The following is a 9,644-nucleotide window of genomic DNA, read 5'->3' on the forward strand; positions in this document are numbered from 1 at the left end:
ATGAAGAGGAATCTCGGTCCCACCCTGGTCATTCTCTGTATCCTCTGTGGGTCATGGTGGAGGAGTCGAAAACATGTCCAACCACATGTTTTGCTGCGATAGTGATTCTTCTTGTTCACTCACGCACCCGGATCCGGACGCCGACGCCACCTGATATGCATAGGATCCTGCAGGAGGGACCATTCCAGTTGGAGGTGGTTGGAACATGAAACCGGCAGTGGGACTTTGATGTTGTGGTGTTGGCTGAAATACGAAGCTCGGCGAGGGAGCATGGTGTTGTGGGTGATGCCAAACCGAACTGCCAGCCTGGTCAGGAAGGGGTGGATGGGGTGTCGGTTGCTGTTCTAGGCGTGGACGCGGCTGCTGTCGATGCACGAAGGGACGCAACTGCTGCTGGTGGTGGTGCTGAACAACGTCTGAAGTGTGGGTGCACATGATAGCTTTATAGACATCTCGTATATTCTGCTCCATGCGCGTGAACCATGGCTGGAGCTGAGACCTCTGTAACAGAAGAGGTCGAGTCGACAGTTGTTGTCCATAGTTCATCACGTCAGTATGAAGACTCTATGCCAACTCACCCTGAAATTGTCATGATGATTAATAAGTATGGAAGACAAAGTGTGTAACAACAGGCTGTATTAGGTAATGATAATAAATATTATCATGTACTGCCTAGAGCCATAAGTATCATAGGTCGGGTACGTGTCCGACATAACAGGGTCCGGTATCTCATCTGTATTAGAGTGGTGAACAGTGTGTAATCGTGTCCCTCTCATGTACCGATCCAAATAGGCATTGTATCCAGCGAGATCAAATCTGACTTGTTCATGCCAGAGACGTTCAATGGCAGTATCCCAGTCTGTAACATACTGCTCTAGCCTCTGTAGTAGCTACTGAGCATTGTATTGCCGGTTCCCTTCCTTGTCATCCTATAATTGAGCAGGTTGTTTAACCATAGACCATAGTGAAAGACAATGTAATAAGCAGTAAGTATATAATACCTGTGGACTACTCCTTGCAGCTGGTTCTCTGTAGGGGGTGGATTCTCCAGCCGCCGAAGACCGAACTGCCTCATAACCCGCTGTTGCGCCATCTCCTCAATGAAGACATAAAAAATAATCTTCGATTTTGTCATCCAGAAACCCCGATCTCTCATGCATAGCTCAGAAATACCACCGGGACATCTAGCAGTTATGGCTGCTTGCATGTATGGTTGTGAGATAACTCGAGTGTACGTATCAAACTACTCATTTAGTGCAATGTAGGCTCGCCTAGTGTGTTCACTAGCATAGCGTCTCTGCGCAAGACATAAGTGGGTTTCAACACCACCACCACGAACTACCCCATCGCGAGATCGACGGATGGCTTGGCTGCCCTAACCCTCTATAACACAACTACGATGCAAAAGGAGGAAAAAAACGACTTGGATTTAGTGTAGAGATGAGAGAGTTTTCGGGTGGGAAGAGAAGGAAAGAGGAGAAGGAGAGAAAGAAAGAAGATAAGGAGGAGGAAGAAGGGGGCGGGCTGGCTAAGGCCAAGCAGTCTCCTGTCGGCGGCGCCAAGGTCGACAGGCATGTCGGCGGCGCCAAAGCGGATTGGATCCCCTCCAGGCCGAGTGAGTGGGCACGACATGGCCGAGCCAATCGTCGGCTACCACATGGCCGACTGGTCACTAATCGGCCTCACGAACGCCGACAGGAAGGAATCGGTCATGGCAAGGCCGATTGAAGCAGTCGGCTTCGATTAGACCGAGGTTGTGTTATTTTAAAAAATGCAAACGATGCAATATTTTTCAAATTCAATAAAAAAATAATATTAAAAAATAGCCAGAAAGAGAGTGTGTGCAAAGCTTGTACATAACTACACATGACCGATCGACCTTTATCTAGAAAGGGAGTGGAGATCTTATTAAAGTCTGTGGTTCAGGCAATTCCTACATTTGTGATGAGTTGTTTCCGTTTACCTGTTGGTACATGTGAGCAAATGAGGAGAACTATCTCTGATCAGTGGGGGGGGGGGGGTTTGCTGATGGTAAAAGGAAAATGCATTGGAAATCTTGGGATTGGCTGACATGTCCAGAATCTATGGGAGGAATGGGACTCAGAGATATGCATGTTTAATCAAGCAATGTTGGACAAACAATGTTGGCATTTACTCACAGATCCAGATTCTCTGTGTGCGAGGGTTATTAAAGGACGTTATTTCCCAAACTCTGATTTTTGGGATGCAAAATGTCCACGATCTGCTTCCTACACATGACGGAGTATTCTTCATGGTATGGAGGTGGTCAAATCTGGAATCTGTTGGGGTGTGGGAAATGGTGCTACAATCAATATTCAAGAGGATAATTGGATCCCGGGAGTGAATTCTCAGGTCTTGCATTTGCTTTCTCCTATTTCGGCCGGCCAGAAGGTTAGTTCTCTTTTTGCTGAAGATGGTTTGCATTGGAACGAACAGCTAGTTCGACCAATTTTTGATGCTGCAGTGGCGGAACAAGTGCTTCAACTTCCTATCAGTCATTTTGGTGATAGTGATTTTGTTTCGTGGCCTCATACTCGGTCTGGTACATTTTCGGTCCGTTCAACATATCACTTGGCTAGAATGACAAAGGTTTATTCATCCCGTAGTATCACAGGACGTGGTATGTCCTCTAGTCTTGCTCTCAAAATCAAAGCATATGTTGACATGATTGTGGAGCACTTGTTCATTAACAGACCTAACCATAGGCGTGAACCTTCTTCAATAGTATCTTGGGTTCCGCCGCCGGCAGGTAAAGTGATGATTAATGTGGACGCTGCTCTCTTTTCCAATACCAGGAGCATGGGGGCAGGTGTAGTGATGCGAGATCAGCTGGGAGCTTGTATTGTTTTCTATGGTATTGGTGTGCCTGACGTTTACAATCCTGAGTTGGCAGAGGCAATTGCTATCAAGAGAGGCTTGCTATTTGCTTTGGATGAAGGTATCCAGGAGGTTGTTCTCGCTTCAGATTGTTTGACAGTGATTCAAGTATCAATTCTTTGGTCATGGATCGATCTTCTTGTGGCCCTGTGATTCAAGACATCAAGCATATTAGAGCTTCTTTCAGTAGTTGTTCTATAATTCATGTGCGCCGAGAGCAAAATGTTTCTGCACATTTGTTGGCTAGAACTTGTAATCAGCTAGGATGTCGTGTTTGGCATGGTGTGTCTTCCGAATGCATCCGAGAATCTATTTGTATAGATATTATGTCATAATCTATAAAGTGGTGTGTTATCAAAAAAACTACACGTGACTGAATTGGTTGCTCAACGGTTCCTTACACAATCTAAAATACCAATAGTGCAAGCGAACTACAAAGTCAGAATACTATTTGAAGATAAACAAGGATGTTGCATGCACAATGTAAATGTAATTGCAAATCAAGATTTAAGACGACAAATGGGCAAATCATCCCACGCGTATATAAATTGCCACAAAAGATGTGTGATTTGGCATGGGCAAATCCAGAACGTTCGGAACTTATCATCGTTAATAAAAATCATGTGTCCAGATACTCCCTGCGATCCTTTTTTCTTTGCGTTTAAGCTTCAGCCCGGATACCAAGGAAAGGAGAGTTGAGCAAAATTTAGACTACTTTACCTCTGAGTTGCTACGGAGGAGACGCTGAGTAGTCAGAGCAACTCCAATGTGGCTACCCATTTCGTGTGTCGTTGTTCGTTTGGGTCTGCACGGATAAAAGTGATGGCCTAACACGCGGACTCATTTCCAAAACACGTCCGCTTTGCCTCCACGTCGACCCATTTCTGGCTCAAATTTGGGACTGAAATGCGTCGGCGCGGACACGCGCTCCCTCTCTATGTCCGCATGTGGCCGGCCTGGCCTATTTGTCACACAGCCATCCACCCATCTCTACCTACTTATTTAATTCGCTGGCCCACCTCCATCCACCTTTCTCTCATTATTATATTGTCATAGTGCTGCTGTCCACTTGCTTCTCATTTGGTGCATGTGCTGACCCATTTAAAAAAGCGGACACTACAGACAAAATCGTCATGCGTTTGGATCGGCCCGTTGGAGTTACCCTTACTCCGTGCATGTGAATGATTTGATTGGCGTGCAACCCTATATTCTCGCGCCCACATAACTCCTCTCTCCACCTTTTTTGCATGCGTCTCTCTCCTCTCCATCTCTCATGCATGCACATCTCTCTCCGGTTCTACATGCACACACATCTCTCTCCTCTTCATCTCTCTGCATGTACTTCTCTCTCTCTCTAAAATCTTCTCGGCTTCCGTGCTAATCTCTCACCCATTGCTTGCCCTATGAGCAGGAAGAACACGACCGACGTTTGAGCCGGTGGAGTTGAAGCCAAAACAATTCATTCAATTAGATGAAATCTTTCTGCTAAAATTTCCAACTCCCTCCAAAACTGAACAACCCGCCATGGATTAGCTCAAAATTTAGCTTACCGCCATGGCTAGACTCAAAAAATTTGTCTATAAATCCCAGCCCCAGCCATGAACAGAACCACACAAAATTCTCTCCTCACTCTCTTTGTTCCTCTCTCTCTCTCTCCTGCCACTTGAGTGCAATGGCTACTTTCGATCTCAATTTGTCCATGGACTGGGACGAGGTGGAGGATCAATATGATGGCCATGCCGAGGACATGAACTAAGTCTACGTATTCGAGGAGAGCGACGATGGTATGAACTGATTGTTCTTGTCTCATTTTACTCTATTTATTCTTCTCTATTTGATCGCTTTTGAACTTCCAAACCAACTACAGAAAATGAAGCCCCCAAGCAAAACCAGCCAGCAAGCGGAAGCGATGGCAACGGCAACACGAGCCAGCCTGCGGACGTGGAGGTGCAAGGCGGAAGTAGCGACGCTGGTCTGAGCTGCACCGACCACGTGCATGATGCGGACTCTGAAGGCGGCAGTGGCGGCACCGACCGCGATAACAACAAGGACACCTCCAGCGGATGAAGCAGCAGCTACAACCATGGCCGCTCTCGTCTAGGCTTGACCGGTCGTGGGCTCCGCAATGTTAACCGCGGAAGAGGCCTGCAAGTCGCTGGCAGAGGAAGCGTGCAAGTCACCAGCGGAGGAGATGTAGCCCTTGTTCGTGGACGGCTAGGCCTCGCTGGCCGTGGGCGATCTCACGCCGGCACAATACAGTGGCAGCCGGAGCACCTTGTAGTGACTGGACGAGGACATGGTAGAGGAGCGGCATCGGGCCCCGGTCGCGGGAGGCTTGGCATGGCCGGACATGGTCGAGGTCGAGGGCGTCTGCTTCCTGACTTGAACATCGCCGCGCGCGAGGATGTCGAAGACGAAGACACCGCTGGTGGTGGCAACGACAATGGTGGACAACTGGACATGGCGATGCTGGAGCCGAGGGGCACGATGTAGAGAATGGCGAAGCTCACGCAGGTGACCCCATGCATGGTCGCGGACGATGTTTGATTCAATTAATTAATGCAAAATTGGTTTGTTTTGTCGCAAAAGTTTAAATCCGACTTCAAATTTGATTTAGGAAATAAGTGAGAAAGCTAACTCACCGTTTATGGCATGTTGTTGGAGAGGACAAATCTAGGAATTATGAAGCATGAAGTGACCAAGGAAGTGTCTCGTTTGACCGGTATGCTGCAAAGAACTGTCCAGGACTCGTGGAACATGAAAAGTTATATGGAGGGATGCTTGGAGTGTTCAACAAGAAGCCAAAAAATTATGGTCATAAAAGTATAGTCATCGACTCAGAGCCTATAAAGGCAGTCGATAAGAGGAAGAGAACAACCATCAAAGACCTCGCAAACGAGTTAAATGTGTCCAACCCATGGTTTGGAGGAGGCTTAAAGAGAATCAGATTAGACGCCACAACAATGCCATCAAGGGAACTCTCATTGATTTGAACAAGAGACGCAGGGTTCAGTTGTGCCTCTCGCAGTTTCAAGAAGAGAGCCTACAGGAACAGTCGTCTTTTAAAGAAATGTACAATCTCATTCATATAGATGAGAAATGGTTCTACCGCACCAAGAAGTCTCTCAAGCTATACCTAGCAGATGATGAGGAAGAACCGGAACGGTTCACGCAGAAAAAGAATCTCTACTATTAAAGGGGGATCACCATCGTGATGGTTAGACCTGCGGCGATCCCCCTTCTTCGCTAGAGAAGTCCTCCCACCCAGGTCCTCTCACAATTTTTTCATCCCACAACCATCGGGCCAAAAAATTAAATACAGTCAAACCCATGACCAAGGTGCGTCTCCAGCAACCTCGCCAACGCACGTCGCCCAGCCCGAGTGCACGTCGGTGGGAGGAAAATACCAGTTCTTCTGCTGCTCGCCAGCTGTTGCTCACAAAACACCCCTGCTTGCCGGCTATTGCTGCATCAGGTTAGTTCTTTTCCTACTCCACGGCCGCGTCGGGGCTCAGGTCCAGGCTCTTCTGCATCGACTGGTAGATGCTCGACGCTAAGTCCTTCGGGTCAGGCAGGTTGAGCCCGCTCTCCATCAGCGTCGTCTGGTACACCAGCCTCGCTGTCTGCTTCAGGCCCTCGCTCTGCACACACATACACATCTAGTTAGCAACAATAAGGCGCCATAATTGCTTCCAGGCGCACAGATCAATCGGGGTGTAAAGAGAACTACACTTACATCGCTGTACTGGTCGACCTTGTCACGGAGCTCCATGATGAATGATGATGGGGTGCCTGGGGTTGATCTCCAGGACCCTCTAGTCGCGCATGTATGCCTGCTTGCTCGCGTCCGACAGGGTCTGCGCCTGCATGCTCTTCTACATGCTGGAGCTCCACCTGTACTCGGAGGTGACCACCATGCAGGGGGTGTTGTGCAGCCGGTTGCTGATCTTCACCGAGTCTATGCTCTCTGTGTCTAGGGCCTTCTTTCCACTGGTAGCGAACGACTCCTTGAGGTCCTTGAGCTTCGAGTCCTTGCCCAGCTTGAGGCCCTCCTTGGACACATTTTGGAATTCTTGTCCTCGTAGTCCATGAGGTATTGCATCAGGTACTCGTCCACCGGGTCGGTGAAGTGGATAACCTGCCAGAGAAAATGGGGTGTCGTGTTACTTCACAAGCTTGATACAGATACCAAATTAAACATGTTGCAAAGGCCAAGCCCAACACTAAGTATCCAGCTCCTGACAGGGGTGAGCAAGTTTATCCATGACTTTAATACGTGACATCTCTACTCTCTTACTATCAACGAACACCTTGCAGCCCACCTTATGCATCGGCCTCAAAATATCTTGACTTTGCACATCACTTTAGAAGGGACCAATGTTCTTACCAGCAGCTAATAAAGCATATATTTCTACCTAAAAAAACATAAGACAAAAAGAAAAAGATAAAGGCACTCACTATTAGTTTCTAATTAAATTTACGGATGAACCAAGGTATATTATTGCTACTCCTTCGAGGTTGTGTCAGTTAAGTCGAATTATAGGGAGTACCATTATAGGACAATTAGAACCATGCAAATTTATTTTGGATAATCAATACAACGAAAATGAGATTGTACAGTTCACCGACAATGTTCTTATGATAATTCAAGGTTCATCACATGTTTTGAATTGCAATGACAATATATCTCCATTTGATGCCAGCAAGACTTTTCAACGAATATAAATATTACTGAAAAGACACCGTTTGATACCAATCTTCAAATTTAGGGAATTGAGATAAACACAGTGTTTGTAGGACTATAGATTTTTTATTACCTAGCTTATGTCACTTAAGGAAATATATCATGGGTTCTAGCCACAATCAACAAACGATAAATTTGAAGCCTATAACTGATTGCTGACTAAATCAAATCACACAGTGTGATCGCACACTATTCTTTATGTGTTATTCAGAGCAGTGACTCGGGCAATTATTTGTGAACGCAGTAATTTGGCAGAGATTTTTTCAAACAACATCATTGAAAGAAAAGAAAAAAATGGCAGTGCAGATGACCATAAGAAAAACCTCCATACATCCTTATATTTATGAGAAGTGGACAAGATGAGTCCTTAACTGTAATTAACTTTCTAGAGGTCAATGTAAACACTCGAAACGTAAACTGGATCTGTATTTGGATTACTTATCCATTACCTCGGCTATAAAACCATTCCACGAAAATATATGCTTTGATTTCATGACTCCTAAAATGATAGTGATGTCACGAGTTCACTTTCCCATGACTGAGCACAAAAACATAACCACTAATGAATCAATTTCTGGTTGATGTGATGCAAAACTGATAAATACATATAGCTACTTTGGAAGCAATAGAAATATTGATGTATCTCTACTATTAAAAGGGATCTGCCGTCATGATGATTCGACCTGCAGCGATCCCCTTCTTCGCTAGAGAAGTCCACCCACCCAGGCCCTCCCACAGATTTTTCATCCCACAACCACCGGCCCAAAAAATTAAATACAGTCAAACCCACAACCAAGGTGCGTCTCCAGCAACCTCGCCAACGCACATCGCCGAGCCCGAGCGCACGTCGACGGGAGGAAAATGCCAGTTCTTCCGCTGCTCGCCAGTTGTTGCTCACAAAACACCCTTGTTCGCCGGCTATTGCTGCATCAGGTTAGTTCTTTTCCTACTCCACGACCGCGTCGGGGCTCAGGTCGAGGCTCTTCTGCACCGATCGGTAGATGCTCGACGGTAAGTCCTTAGGGTCAGGCAGGTTGAGCCTGCTCTCCATCAGCGCTGTCTGGTACACCGGCCTCGACGTCTTCTTCATGCCCTCACTCTGCACACGCATACACATCATGTTAGCAACAATAAGGCACTATGATTGCTTCCAGGCACACAGATCGATTGGGGCGTAAAGAGAACTGCACTTACATCGATGTCCTGGTCGACCTTATTGCGGAGCTCCTTGATGAATGCTATTGGGGTGCGTGGGGTTGATCTCAAGGACCCTCTTGTCGTGCATGTATGCCTGCTTGCTCGCGTCCGACAGGGTCTGCGCCTGCATGCTCTTCTCCATGCTTGAGCTCCACCCGTACTTGGAGGTGACCATCACCCAGGGGGTGTTGTGCAGCCGGTTGCTGATCTTCACCGAGTCGATGCCCTCCGTGTCCAGGGCCTTCTTCCACCAGTAGCGAACGAGTCATTGAGGTCCTTGAGCTTCGACTCCTTGCCAGCTTCAGGCCCTCCTTGGACATGTTCTGGAATTCGTGTCCTCGTAGTCCATGAGGTATTGCCTCAGGTACTCGTCCGCAATCCGCTGCCGAGCACCGCATACACATTCCGTGCGTCGACACCGGTCGTCGGGCACCGCGTTTGGACGTCCACACCAGCCTCCGTCACACATCGTTTTTGTCGACGGCGGAAGGCTCTTGCCATGGACCCCAGGTATGTCTCGATCGCTGGTATAGGCAGGGGCAGAGCTCATTGAGCCTACCCGTATGCACTAGAATACGGGTCCAAAAATTAGCTAGTATTACTTATTAAATAAAAAAGCCAAGTGCATCAGGGAAGCCCAAGAGTGGTGATTCAGGAAAAGCTACATCACACTTTCACGTATTCACGTCGCGTACCTGACCATGCCATCGATTGATTAAGGAATCAGGACTAGATGGCTCGATCGATTGATTAAGGAATCAGAAACCTAACCGGCCGTCCCGTACGTGCCAGTTTCGCCGCCTAC

At 47.3% G+C, this 9,644-nt stretch overlaps 2 pseudogenes; both read right to left on the reverse strand.

The window, feature by feature from the left end:
- Window positions 1–6,018: 6,018 nt before the first annotated feature.
- LOC123424899 lies at window positions 6,019–6,779 on the reverse strand (annotated as a pseudogene).
- A 1,809-nt stretch (window positions 6,780–8,588) lies between these two features.
- On the reverse strand, window positions 8,589–9,099 carry LOC123396770 (annotated as a pseudogene).
- Window positions 9,100–9,644: the final 545 nt, after the last annotated feature.

Source organism: Hordeum vulgare, chromosome 1H, assembly GCF_904849725.1.
Source record: "Hordeum vulgare subsp. vulgare chromosome 1H, MorexV3_pseudomolecules_assembly, whole genome shotgun sequence".
Classification (NCBI taxonomy): Eukaryota; Viridiplantae; Streptophyta; class Magnoliopsida; order Poales; family Poaceae; genus Hordeum; species Hordeum vulgare.